This window comes from Schistocerca americana, chromosome 5 (assembly GCF_021461395.2).
Source record: "Schistocerca americana isolate TAMUIC-IGC-003095 chromosome 5, iqSchAmer2.1, whole genome shotgun sequence".
Classification (NCBI taxonomy): Eukaryota; Metazoa; Arthropoda; class Insecta; order Orthoptera; family Acrididae; genus Schistocerca; species Schistocerca americana.
Genome location: NC_060123.1, coordinates 520,657,360 through 520,672,117, shown reverse-complemented (window position 1 = coordinate 520,672,117; position 14,758 = coordinate 520,657,360).

The following is a 14,758-nucleotide window of genomic DNA, read 5'->3' as shown; positions in this document are numbered from 1 at the left end:
CTTGATACCGCAAGCAGCAATTTTTGCTGGCGCTGGTGCGCTCTTCTGCGGCGAAAGGCAACTCAAGCACTGGTTCCAGTAGCCAAGCGAGGCAAGAAAATTATTGTGACGTTTATCAGTAATCCGAGGTACAATAATAAATCGAACTATCCTCTACACACAACTATACATACCTGAATAAGTTACTTATACAAACGCATACAATCGTGCACAGACGTTAGTTTCCTTTGTAATTTAGATTTATAGAATTTTACTAGCACCCTCTTTGTTTCTTTTTAAGCAGCTCATCTGATCATGGCAATTAAGTCGATATCGATAATAATATCATTTTATTATTAACTTACAACATGCTTTCTGTGTTCCCGTAAGGCTGTATACCCAGTCTGTATTAAACTACTGTCTTGAATGTTTCCGTTCACTTCCAACGACTTTCATAAGCCTAGGTAAGGTCTGGCAGTATGTCCTGCTTCGGAGTAAGTATTGCCACAGTTCAACACATTTCGTTTCATAGGCGTGATATATTTTTTTAGAATTATTTTGTTGAATTGTAGATTTAAAATGTTGTTGCTACGACAAACCAACAGTATCTTAATACGTTATGAAATATTACTCTCCGCAACGTTAAAGAAAAAGTCTTTACTATTGATCTCATTCCCGTAGATAGCGTCACATGTAATTTCAAAAGACCATATTTTTTACGTAAAACATGATCTGTGATAGAAACGGTTTCCTGTTGGAAATACTTTCTACACACTTGAACGCCAACGATTATTTCATATTCTGTACAAAATGCAATACAAATCACTACAGTGGTTTTGACGAAAGTGACGTTCATAAACCAACGTTCTTATCGAACAAGAAGAACTTTTAATGACATGTACGTTGGCAAAGAAACATGGTTTGCTACAACACTGCGCTGCAACTCTGCCACATCGGCTACAGTCGGTGGCCGCGGTAATCTCTTTGTCTAGGTTAAAGCAGCGCTCGTCGTCTTACATGTTCTGTCACATGTAACATTAAGTTCAAGATGAACTCACCTGAAATTAATTACTTCAGCAATTTATCTCAGTTGCCGTAGCTCGAGAACCGAGAACATTTCATCTTGTAATTATTTCAGTTCTTTATTTTTTCACTTACTCCAAATGAAAGTAATTTTCGCAGGACGTAAGCAGTGCATTTCATTCTGGCAAAAAGTGGCGTAAGTAATTCACTTCATTTAGTAATGTTAAAGAAAAGTATTTCTGATTCCGCTTGAGTTTCTGATAGGTGGACGAAGCTAATAGTAGTTTGCATGTAACATATAACAGCCTTTTTGTACCGAATCATGCATAGCTTCACAAATGCTAATACGAATGCACTGATGAAGAATTTTTTTGTTTTTCCTTCATAAATTTACTAAAATGTACGAGTAATGGACGCTTTGCTTCATTCAACAACTATTTTAAGAAGTTGTGTGAAGAACTACGTTGTTTCTGAGAATATTGTTGATTTATTAAACTACTGCCCAGCCTAGAGTCAGGATCACTCTCAAGTCGACTTCCGAGAAATCACATCGAACTTGTAATTGTTTTCTGTAAATTTGCAAAGCATCACTACGTCTAAAATTCAGAAATTCGATTAAACTTACTTATATAGAGATAGCATGAGTAAATTCGTTATGATTTTCAACTATTCTACATAAATAGATTATGTGTGACTTTTTGTTACACATAAGGGATGAAAGTAGGTCAGCAGATTATTTGCTTGGTAAGAAACATTTTGCTGTATAAGATTTTTTCACATATATTCTATCAGAAGCGGCAAACCATGAAAATAATGTAGATATAATCTATATTGTTTGTACAGCTCTGTTCAAGAGACATTTTGTAACAGGAAAGAGTGTTCTTCATGTTTACATTAGAAAGAAGTGTTTTCCTTTTATATTACTCTGACAAAATATTTATTTGGGAGCACTTAATAAAAAAAATAAAATATTGTTTTTCTTTAATAAACTTTATTTATATTGTATCTCTCGGTTTATATGAAATGTATTTTCTGTTGTACAGGCGAGAACCCTATTAAATATTGATGCAAAGTTCTCTGGTCGTTTTTTACACCGTCATTTGTTATTTCCCTTGAAGCGGAATATATGACGCTCGCGGCATGAGTATTATGTGTTTAGTATACTATATGTTAGACAATAGGAACTAATTTCTAGAAGTACGATGGGACTTTTACCTGTTTCCATCTCGTTCTTCTCTTTTGTTTCCAAGAGTTGTGTTTCAACTTGGTTTCATTTAGCGATGTCCTTCTATAATCCTTCATTTTCTTGCTTGGCTGTCATCCAGCTGTGCCTTTGTCGAAGCCCAGCTGATGCAACCCTCCAGCATTTCTCTGGCTCTAACACACACACACACACACACACGCACACACACACACACACACACACACACACACGCACATACAGTCACGGAAAAATCTGTCTTCGCTGACTTATATTTTAGGTGGAATGAAGCTAAAGATAACTTGTGGAGAAAATTATGAAAAACTACGTTAATTGCCTTGATTGCGTAGTAGGTACGTTTATAAAATGTTTTACACATTCTGCGACTTCTTTGTTGTAGAAAGACGAGCTAATTTCATTTAATAATTTTCCTTTATTTCTTAATATACATCAGTATTTATTTTACAAAAAAGTTTTAACGGCTGAAGAATCAGAGTTCTAATGGAGGGATGATTTAACTTTTCAAGATGTAAAAGTTTGAGTTCGCAAGAAGAAGATCATCCTGTTCGCAATTGGGAACAAGTTTAGCTCTTCATGCCAAAATAATTTAATTTTACGAGAAAAATTTTGGTCGAATTTCCTTTCCAATTTTATTTCCAAGACTAAAGAATTTTGAAGAGCGCAAAAATTATTTTCCGAAGAAAGATAAATAATAAGAATCGAAAAAACACTGAATGAATTGTTCAAAATTATTAGTACTATACGCCGTTAATTCGTGTCCTACGTATCGCGGTAGAAATTTAGCTTGGTATGTGTCAGAAAGTAGCGTCACTGAACAAGACTCGAACGTCAGCAGCAGCGTCAATCGTCAAGTACCACGCTGCAATGAGCTGCGTCTCCGTGAATCACAGCCTGGCAACAGTCAGTTAAGAGAACTTGTTAGCTGCTCATGTATTACATATTAATGACTTATCGAATGATATTAGTTGTAACATTCGACTTTGTGCAAGTACGGGGTTACCAATGAGAGAGTCTGTTCCGATAAAAGTTGTGCTAATAACTGGAAAAAATTGAGAATATAAGTCACTGGAGCAAAGAAAAATCGTTATTTAGATCAATCTTAAGTAACAGACTTCACGAAATGTAAAACAGTAGAGGTCTTTGAAGACAGGACCGATAACACAAATGGAATATGTCTTGTCAAACTAATACTTGAATCACACATGATCAGTTGCAAGCAAACTGACAGGTTTCTGTCGAAGATTCTCTCTCGCCTAAGAGCAGCGTAAATGGAAACAAGTTTTTAGGTGCTAGTGGTGAATAGTAAAAAAAAAAAAAAAAAAAAAAAAAAAAAAATTTAGTTGGCTGACATAAAAAATGACTCACAATTTCTTTTTAAATTTACATTCGCAAAGAACTGGTTCTTGGGACAGAACCTGTGGAAATTCTGCCGCCCCCACAGTATCACATCTTCACAGACCTTGAAACAATGCCAAAGTTCCCATAGAGGCATAGAACTTAATCCAGCAATTTATCCGTGAATTAAATGGAGAGTAATCTTAATAAGTAGCACAACAACTGTGGGGACTCGCTAAACAACGTATCCAAATGTGTGGAATGTATCTCTGCTATGTTAATGACAGATGCTTTCATGAGACAGGCATCTGTGCAAATGAAGTTGTATATTACGTGACGTTAAGATACATTCTAATTGTTCTCTCATATTTTCTGGTGCTGTAACTCGGGAAAAATTACGCGCATGGGAACTGTTGGCATTTCTGAGATGTCCACGATACGTATAGAGTACTTACACTTCGATTCCGAGGGCCTCCACGACAGAATTTCTTCGTGTGTAACGAACTCCTCACGCTCCCAGCTAAGTAGTCTACGGATCGTGACGTTCGGCTTATTTGTATTCTTTAGGCACACGTATCAGCTTGCTGCCCGTATACTGGATGTTGGAATAGCATCTGAGTAGAACTTAGAAGAAAAATTTGATTACATAACAGGCACATAGGTGATTTCTAGCAAGAAAGTTTAACATTGAGGCTTGTCAAGTGCTGCAACCTGCTAGTGACACTACAATGACAACTAAAATAGAGCACAAATATTTAAAGAAACCACTGTCTTTGTAAGTTAGGGGGATAAGGACGTCAACCGCTAGAATGCAGATAAACGCATTATCTTACATGTTTTATTACATTCTCCTCAAATTTAATGCCACAAATCTGAAAAATGGAAAACTTAGAAGTGAGATCTCAGGTACTTATCACTAGGAAAAATCAATCAGTTGTTTAGTTAAGACTGTTTATTTACTAAACTTTTAACATATTTCTAATAAAAAAGTTCTCTCTTGCCTTGGTTCATATTTCTTTAATACTATTCACCAGATTTCAATGTACTTTGCTGAGGACATGTATGACATACATACCTCCCATAAAATCTAGAAGTGTTTTTAATTCAAATGTAAATGAGTCTATAACAACATTTGAAGTTATTGTACGATGAAAATAATCATTTTATCTGGTATCATCACGTTCATTTCTCAAAATACTTCATCAAAACAAATAATTCTAAAGCTATGAATTCACATTTGACATCTGATAACTGCCGAAACTTGCAGTCTGGTGGGAATATGCTTTCAATAATCATGTGTATCTAAAGCTACAAAAACTGACTTTTGGGAGAATCACTTTAAAGTTAAATGCAATGTTCACATACTGCTAAAACGCTCCAAGACCATAATGATTTGCCTCCTCTGATTCCTTATTGGGGTCTTTTTATTTACGGTTTTTGGCATCCTTGCTACTTTCCATGCTTGCAAAAAGTCCGTTTCTGATTTCAGACGCGTTACCGGTCGAAGACTAGAAGTGATGAAGAGCAATTGCTTTCTGGTTTTACACCTATTCTACTCCAAACAAATTTCATGGCTTGAGCTCTGTCACCACAAACATTGTTTCTGGTAGCCTTTTCCAAATGTACTGGTTGAAGTTTTGATTCTGATTCTGTGTGCAGGCATGTGGGCGCTTGGAGAGTACAGTTTTATTTCCAATGTCTCTGTATATGCGTTTTTTTACATCCATCAGAGCCGCTAGGAGGGAATGTTTTTGGTGATACACATCTCGTGCAGAAATCTGTGTCTGGAATCCACACCAAGAATCTAAACCTGTTGGGCGCAATGCGTGTATTGGGTTCTCCTCTGTGGAGAACTTCAGTATTAGTTCTTATGGCCTTGCCATAATATGTCTGAATGTTATCTCTTTCACCATCTGTTAGCCTTCTCTTACGTTTGATGGTTTTCCCATCTGGCGGTTTCTTCCCTGATAGCTTTTGTTGCGGTTTTTGCATTCCACGAAAAGCACAATAATATCTTTGCACCAATTATTTGCTGAAATGCACTCCTCTGCAGCTGTTTCTTCCAGGCTACCTCGAGAGGAAACCGAGAGTTTGGTGCAAGGCATTACTGTAACTACAGCTGCTTATGAACAAACGAAGGAAACATTACGTGCACATAATGGTGACAGAAACAGAATTATCAGCTTAACATTTACTCAACGTAAGAAACCCATTCAAGCTCCACAGGCACTAAGGGAGAACGTAGGAGCTTATGGCCGAGTTTCAGTTCCAGAGGTACCTCGCAGTTTTTCTGAAGACATATATATATATATATATATATATATATATATATATATATATATATATATATATATATATATAGGCCCTGGCTAATTCATATGAAGAGAGCACAATTTTCAGAATGGCTTATCCTGAAACTGATACAATTTTGGTCAGAAGAGGCAGATGGTGCAATGACACCTGAAAGGAATAACTAACACTGCACTGACTATAGCAGCTGTCAACGTTCGACCACGTTAGTCAGTGCAGGAAGTGGAAGCCTGTTGTGTGTTTTACGAACAGTGTGGTCACTGGGCTCAATACTGTGAGAAGGTGAAGGACGTCCATGATAGCCTCAAGATTTTGCGATCTAGCAATCGGTGCTTCTTCTTTGCTTCAGTCAGGGTCACATAGTAAAGAGTTGTAGAAAAAGGGTGAAGCCTGCTAGTCAAAAGAAGGCGGGATCCGGTTACGACTGTGGACGGGGCCACAATCAGTTACCATTGGTTGCCTTTTTCAGTTACACACAATTTATTTTAAACCAGTAATTCCAGACTCAACAATAAATAAAAAATATCACTCGTTATTAATGAAGGAATAAACAACTGTGTAAATAATAGTGTTTTCAGACTCAACAATAAATCAAAAATACCACTCGCTATTAATGAAGAAATAAAAAAATGGTTCAAATGGCTCTGAGCACTATGGCACTTAACTTCTGAGGTCATCAGTCGCCTAGAACTTAGAACTACTTAAACCTAACTAACCTAAGGACATCACACACATCCATGCCCGAGGCAGGATTCGAACCTGCGACCGTAGCGCCTAGAACCGCCCGGCCACTCCGACCGGCCATGAAGGATTAAAGAACTGTGTAAATAATAGTGTTTTCAATTAGTTACAAGTTAGCAAACCACCATTAAATACAAATACAGCAGATAATGTTTTAAAAGCAAGCCACTGTGATGTGGGCAGAAGGCCTTACTCGCCAGGAAGGGTAATAAATTATGAATTTTTTAAAACTTGCTACAACTTACATATTACAGGTATTGCATATTGAAGGCAAGTCGCCAGAAACACAGCAAAAGGCATCAGACGCCAGGAATGGCAGTAAATAAGGTTTTAAAGGCTTACTGCGTAAATGCAACTACCAAATTAGAATTTTGCGGCAAGTGACCATAATCACGGCTGAAGAATGGCAATATATCAAGAATTGTTTAAGAACTCGCAGCAATTTACAACTTACAGGTATTGAAATATTAAGGGTACGTCGCCACAAACACAGCAGGCCAGGAATGGGAGCAAATAAGGTTTTAAGGCTTACTGCTAAAATACAAATACCAAATCAGAATTTTAAGACAAATGACCACAATCACGGCTGAAGGCCTTACACGGCAGGAACGGCAATAATATAAAAAAATTTAGAAACCTGCTGTAAAACAACAAATACAGTACCAAAGGTTCATTAAGAAACAAGCAACTTATTACCAAACGGGTGACATAAGATGATAGTGAACATTGTAACGCGGCCCTTAACATCCACTGAACAGTACACTGCTAGATTTATTCCTGAAGGCGACCAGAACTATTAACTAGACGTACATAACCTTCAATGTAGGCACTACAAGGTATTGTTATAATAAATACAATAATGAAACACAAAGAACAGTACATAAGTTCGTTAAAGGGTACTGAGGCAGATTATACCTGCAGAAAGCGTGAGCTGAAGGAGCGTTAGACTGAACTACTGGCCATCAGACCTCCTTTTAGAACACACATGTCTTACAAGAGCGAAGGGGCCACAGATGGTACTCCAGGAATCGACCTCTGAGAAGGTCCGGCAACAAACACTTTCGCGAGCAACGAGATAGGCAGCCAAGAGTTTCATTCACTTGACAAGATGGTAACTCAGACTAGTGGCAGTCTAACGAATGACTATTGATAATCTTGCTGAAGCTACCTGACGTCCGATAAACCAAATGCAAGGATGAAACAATACGCCAAAGCCGTAACCGGCGGTCTGCACTACGTCACCAGAATACTGTGCTTAGAGCGCCCGGAACGAAAAAGGAATCTCTACCACTAGAGTAGAAGAAGGAAACCAGGAAACGTACACTACCGTTACATACACAAACCCCCAGGGCAGGTAACTGGGGCGTTAGCGGACATGAGGCAAGAAAAATTATCGCTGGTTGAACAAATTGTAACAAGATGAACGCAGTAAATAGTAATAAGAGTCGAGGAAAGCTAATCAGATCCGCCTTCCCCAAGCACTCCACTCGCTGCTCTTTGCCTCGGCGACATTACGAGCAGCAACACGAAACCAGGTCACTGGAGAATCGCGAGACATCACAATGGTGGAGGTTTCTCAACTTGGATTGAAATGCACTCATCGTAAAGCTTGCTGGACCCGGTTTACGACGAGGCCGTGCGCCGTCGTGAGCACAGACCTTCCATCCGGCAGTCCATGCGTGTTCTCCACTGCACGGACTTGGCTCCTCCTGAGTCCCCAACCGAACTCGCACACTCACACGACCTGGAAAAACAACGACGTCACCCCAAAGACAGGGGAACAGTTACTACATATCTATCGATATCCGCCGCTGCTCTGCCACTAGCGGACAGGACACGATTGCTACCCAAGTGGCGCCAGTCAACACGAAAAGAATAAAAACAACCACAACCATGCCAACTAAACGATACCGTCTGTTCTCCAAGAGAGGACGGAAACCTACAAACAGCACCAACGTGAGCCTCAGCACGGCTCAAGGGGGACAACTATTTTGTCTCTTTTGCGAGAAAGACAGCCTGCAGAACTTATTAACATTTTTCTTCGTCGGTTATTTCTACCGAAGATATTTCAGACGACAACGTGAACACCGGATGTTTAGGATTCACTTACCGGCAGACGGCCCGTGTGTATGTAACAGGAACCACAGATGTAAGTAGACGTATAAGTTGCATTTTAGATAGTGGGAAGAACAGACTCAGCACACGGGCAAGCCAAAACAACCTTCCGTGACATTAAAGCAACGGGAATTCCACCGTTAAACGCAGAAGAGAGAGCAGATAGGTGGAAAGAATACATTGAAAGCCTCTGTGAGGGGGAAGATTTGTCTGATGTGATAGAAGAAGAAACAGGAGTCCGTATAGAAGAAATAGGGGATCCAGTATTAGAATCAGAGTTTAAAAGAGCTTTGGAGGACTTATGATCAAATAAGGCAGAAGGGATAGATAACATTCCATCATAATATCTAAAATCACTGGGGGAAATGGCAACAAAACGACTATTCATGTTGGCGTGTAGAATATATGAGTCTGGCGACCATCTGACTTTCGGAAAAGCATCATCCGCACAATTCTGAAGACGGCAATAGCTGACAAGTGCGAGAATTATCGGAAAATCAGCTTAATAGCTCATGCATCAAAGTTGCTGACAAGAATAATATACAGAAGATTGGAAAAGAAAATTGAGGATGCGCTAGATGACGTACAGTTTGGCTTTAGGAAAAGTAAAGGCACGAGGGAGGCAATTCTGACGTTGCGGTTAGTAATGGAAGCGAGACCAAGGAAAATCAAGACAAGTTCGTAGAATCTGTCGACCTGGAAAAAGCGTTCGATAATGTAAAATGGTGCAAGATGTTCCAAATTCTGAGAAAAATAGGAGTAAGCTGTAGGGAGAGACGGGTAATATACAATATGTACGAGAGCCAAGAGGGAATAATAAGAGTGGACGACCAAGAGCGAAGTGCTCAGATTAAAAAGGGTGTAAGACAAGCATGTAGTCTTTCCCCCCTACTCTTCAATCTGTACATCGAAGAAGGAATGATGGAAAGGAAAGAAAGGTTCGGGAGTGGAATTAAAATTCAAAGGGGAAAGGATATCAATGATACGATTCGCTGATGACATTGCTATCCTGAGTGAAAGTGAAGAAGAATTGCGTGATTTGCTGAAAGGAATGAACAATCTAATGAGTACACAATATGGCCTGAGAGAAAATCGAAGAAACACAAAAGTAATGAGAAGTAGCAGAACTGAGAACGGCGAGAAACTTAACATCAGAATTGACAGTCACGAAGTAGATGAAATTAAAGAATTCTGCTACCTAGGCAGTAAAATAATCAATGACTTCCATGGCACTAGAGGGAACTGTAGAGGCCAAAAAACTATAGAGAAAGACAGATATTAGAATATATTCAGCAAATAATTGAGGACGTAGGTTGCAAGAGCTACTCTGGGATGAATCGGTTAGCACATGAGAGGAATTCGTGACTGGCCGCATCAAACCAGTCAGAAGACTGATGACCCCCCCCCCCCCCCAAAAAAAAAAAAAGCAGGAGAGAGAGAGAGAATACGCATCGACCAGGATCGATCACTGAGTGTGAAGGATTCAGCACTTCTTGAGGAGCTTCGCGCTTCCTATTCTATTGAGGATCAGTAAAGAATAGTCAGAATCCCACTAAAATCGTCAGCCGTTCTTCCAAATAATATCCCCAATGCTGAAAACGCCTCCTCACTTTGCAGAGACGTCCAGAGAAGAGCGATGTCCTTAGTGCCGCATATGACATTCAGATGTCAAATCAGATCAAAAATTATCTCGTCGAACTGGCTCCACTACCAAATTCAACGGACACCTTATGTTTCTATCATCAATTGATGACGAGAAAGAGACACGGAAGCACCATGTGGCGAATAGTATTCGACAGACGTTCACACGGAAAGGGCTCTCCCTCGCTTAATGACGGCTTGAGAACAGTGCTTAAACTTCTTGCCCATGTAACTGCAGCACTCATACGCTTTAAAATGCAACATTTTGCCGTCATTTCAGATGATCCCAAGTGCTTTTCCAATAAGTCCAAGCTGTGAAGGACATCACTCCACCATCCAATGAATCCTCATCTTTTATTATGCCAATTTGTTGCGTCTAGGTGGACGTCTACATTACACCAAAATTACCACGTAAGAACGACATCCACTTATCCTGGACGGAGACACCATTACTGCACAAAGCTTTTAACTCTAGTTACTCACGTACGTTGACATCTACTTGAAATTAGAATTGTGCTTTCTAGAGCTTTGCATCTCCTTCTTGCGCCGCCCACCATGGAAAATACTCGCTGTGTAGCTGATCAAGAAATTCATTCTAAGACAATAAATAGATAAATCAATAAATAAATAAAATACAAAATAAAACTCACCACGAAGGAATTATCCAAATGGGACACAAATCTGAAAGTGTGATGTTTATGGGCAGAGAAACAGATGATTACAATTTCAGAAAAAAAAAAATCATTCATGAGAAGGAGCCTCACAAACTGAGCAAGTCACTATCGCGTTAGTCCACCTCAGGATCTTATACAAGCGGTTATTCGGCTTAGCATTGATCCTGAGGGATCTCGTTCCAAATTATGTCCAATTATGTCATCAATATCTCGAGCTGATTGGCGAACACTGCCCCTATTGTTCAAAACGTTCTCAGCTGGGGAGAATTCGGCGACCTTGCTGGTTAAGGTAGGGTTCAGCGAGCACGAAGACAAGAAGTAGAAGCTCTCACGTGTGCCGGCGTGCTTATCTTGCTGAAATGTAAAACCAGGACAGCTTGCCACGAAGAACAACAAAAAGGGGCATAGAATATCGTCGACGTACCACTGTGCTGTAAGATTAAAACTAAAGGGGTCGTACTATGAAATGAAACCCCAGAACATCACTTCTGCTTATCGGGCCATATGGCGGGCAACAGTCAGGGTCGTATGCCAATGCTGTCTGAGGCTTCTCCAGACACATCTTCGCTGGTCGTCGGGTCTTAGTTGGAAGTGGGGCTCGACACTGAAGACAGCTCTATACCAATCAATGAGCTTTCAGGCCGGAGACGTTGTCTGGAGATGGCCCAGACTGCGGTGGAATACCAACCTGATTGTCGCCCGCCATACGACCCGACAACGATCAGGGTTGCCGTTTGTTTTCATAGCAGGAAACCTTTGGTTATCATCTGCGGCACCCTTACAGCACAGAGGTACGCAGACGACATTCTATGCCCCGTTTTGTTGTTCTTCCTGGCAAGCTATCCTGGTTTTACATTTCAGCAAGATAACTTGTGCACCCACACGACGAGTGTTTATACTGCTTGCCAGATCCTTCCTTGGGCAACAAGGTCGCCGGATCTCTTCCCAATTTAGTGCGTTTGGAGCATTATGGGCATGACCCTCCAATCATTTCGAGATTTTGGCGATCTAACCATCCAATTACACAGAATTTGTCCCGATAACTCTTGGGAGGACATTCAACAATTCTATCAATCAATATCAATAACTGCTTGCGTAAGCGCCAGAGGTGGAAAATGCGTTATTGAGTTGCCTCAATTTGTGAAGCTCTTTCTGTTAAATAAATCATCCAATTTTTCTGAAACTGTAATCATTTGTTTGTCTGTACGTGTACATCACATCTACCATATTCCGTCCCATTTGGATAGTCCCTTCGAGGCATTTTTCTCTGATTTAGAGTATAAAAGCTGCACTACCAGCCGACAATGACAACACCGCAAGGCCTTACAACTGACTGTCGTTGTATGCCAAAGTCGGAAGTATCACAACAGTATGCTGTATTGTACTATTTACCTGTGCTGTGACTATAGCCCTTCACCTAAAACAATGCATCAATGGATCGATTCTTGTTGACACTTCAAATATTTATTGGCAGACGCAGAATTCACACAGAGTCTACAATGACAGCGCCCAAACGTTCCACGCAGCCAACAAAGTGATAACAGAATTAAGGACTTATAAGACACATCAATACCTGGATCAACAAGGCATAACTTGAAAGTTTATGGCTCCACGTGCGGCTTAGTGGGGAGGATTCTGGGATACAATGGTTGGCCCAACCAAACGATGTCTCCGAAAAGTTCAGACGGTCCATTGCGGACGAAGAATGGTTGCAAACTGTAGAAGTGAATATTGAAACAGCCCTGAAGCCGAGGTCCATCTCTCAAACTGAAGACGAAGTCCTCATTCCAGCACACTTCCTCCTCGTCGAGAGAGTTAGTACATTGCCAATAGGATCCAAGCCACTGATCGTAACAGGTTTGACGAGACTCCGTCGGAAAACAGCAGAAGATTTCTGGAGGCGTTGAAGTAAGGAATATCTCATGCTCTTGTCAAACTTTTACGAAGTCTAACGCTCAAATGAAGGAACAGCGAGGATCCGAGTTGGTGACGTCCCCCTTCTGCAAGAAGTCCTCCCACGGCACGTTGGAAAAAGGCAAGAGTGCAAGACCTGAACGAAGGCAGAAATGGAGTTCTAACAACAGCCATCTGCCGTTAGAAGACATTTCACCAGACCTATATAGCAGGTTCTGACTCTGGAGAAAGAACAAGTTGGGAGATTGTGGGGAACTAATAAACGACGTTTCTGAATACTGTCACTGCTTTGCTAAGAACAGATGTTATGTAACTTCCATGATACATAAATTCCGTGTAAATAGAGATGTATGATATTTGAAGTTAAAATACTTTCTAGTTATTCCCATACAACAACAGCACCCACAGAAATACACGTTACATTTATTCATAGGGCACATACGCAGATCAGCCAAAACACTGCCCACCACGAGACCTAGCGCCGCTCGCTAGCAGTATGGGCATATGGTACCCATACACATTAGAAAAATATATGTATGTATGTTTCATATCTCCTCCGAAACCACTTGACCAATTCAGTCAAACTTGGTAAATGTATCACTTACTGTCTGGAAGGAATGGACGTGGGGATAAGAACCACATACTTATCAAAGGGGTTGGTTTGGGGGTGAAAAGGAAGTGTGTCTTAAGACGGGCGAATATTCAGAATTTATCTTTCATTGTTTGAGACTGATAACACTTAGTGGCTTGCGACAAACTTTATACATAATTTCAAGCCTTTACGAAACTTGCTTTCGCTGACAACCCCCACAAAATAATGAAAGGAAAAATATTTATCGTTTTTTATGTTTTTGCTATTAACGCAGGAAAATTGCTGCATGATGCTTGATGTTTAAATTTATTACATCTTTGCTACTACCTCTATTCGCAACCCATTTCGCAGACAGCGGCCGCAAATACTGCTGGAAGCATTCGTAAAATTATGTAATTGTACAGCACTTAATTTAGGAGATATAAGTCACATAAATGACCTTGCGTGAAAATGATACTGCAGGGCGAAATTCGCTAGAGATATGGGATAAAAATGGGTAGAGTAACATATGAAATATGTCAAATATATTTGTAATATATGCATATGAGGGCAAAACCATGGGTAAAAAGATCGTCCTAAGTCTCTGAAACGATTTCAGTCAAATTTGATACACATATAAGTCATTACCTGGAAAGTGTGAGACGGTAAGAGGGACAGGGAGAGGTTGAAGGAGAATGAAGGAGCAGGTACGCAGAGGGGTAGGAGTAAATGGTTAGAGAGAGGGGAGGAGCAGATGGACAGAGTACAGGTGAAGAGCAAACGCACAGAGAGAGGGTCAGCAGAAGATCGACAGAGATTTGGGGGGTGGAGGGGGCGAGTGGAAACGAGCAGGACAGCACAGTGAGTAGCATACTGGACTCGTATTCTGTAGGACGACAGTTCAAGCCTGTATTCGCCCACCCCGATTTAGGTTTTTTTGTGATTTCTCTAAATAGCCTAAGGCAAATGCCGGGATGGTTCCTTCGAAAAGGCAAGACCGATTTCCTTCTCCATCCTTCCCTAATCCGAGCTTGTGCTCCGTCTCTAATGACATCGCGATCGACGGGACGTTAAACACTAATCTCATTCTTCTCTTCCTCTGGGGGGGGGGAGGGGGTGGAGGAACTGGACATAGGTGGTAGAAGAGATGGACAGAGGCGGGGAAGAAGATGGACTGAGAGGGGTGGAGGGGGGAGGGAGTAGGTGGACTAATAGAAGATTGGAATAAATACG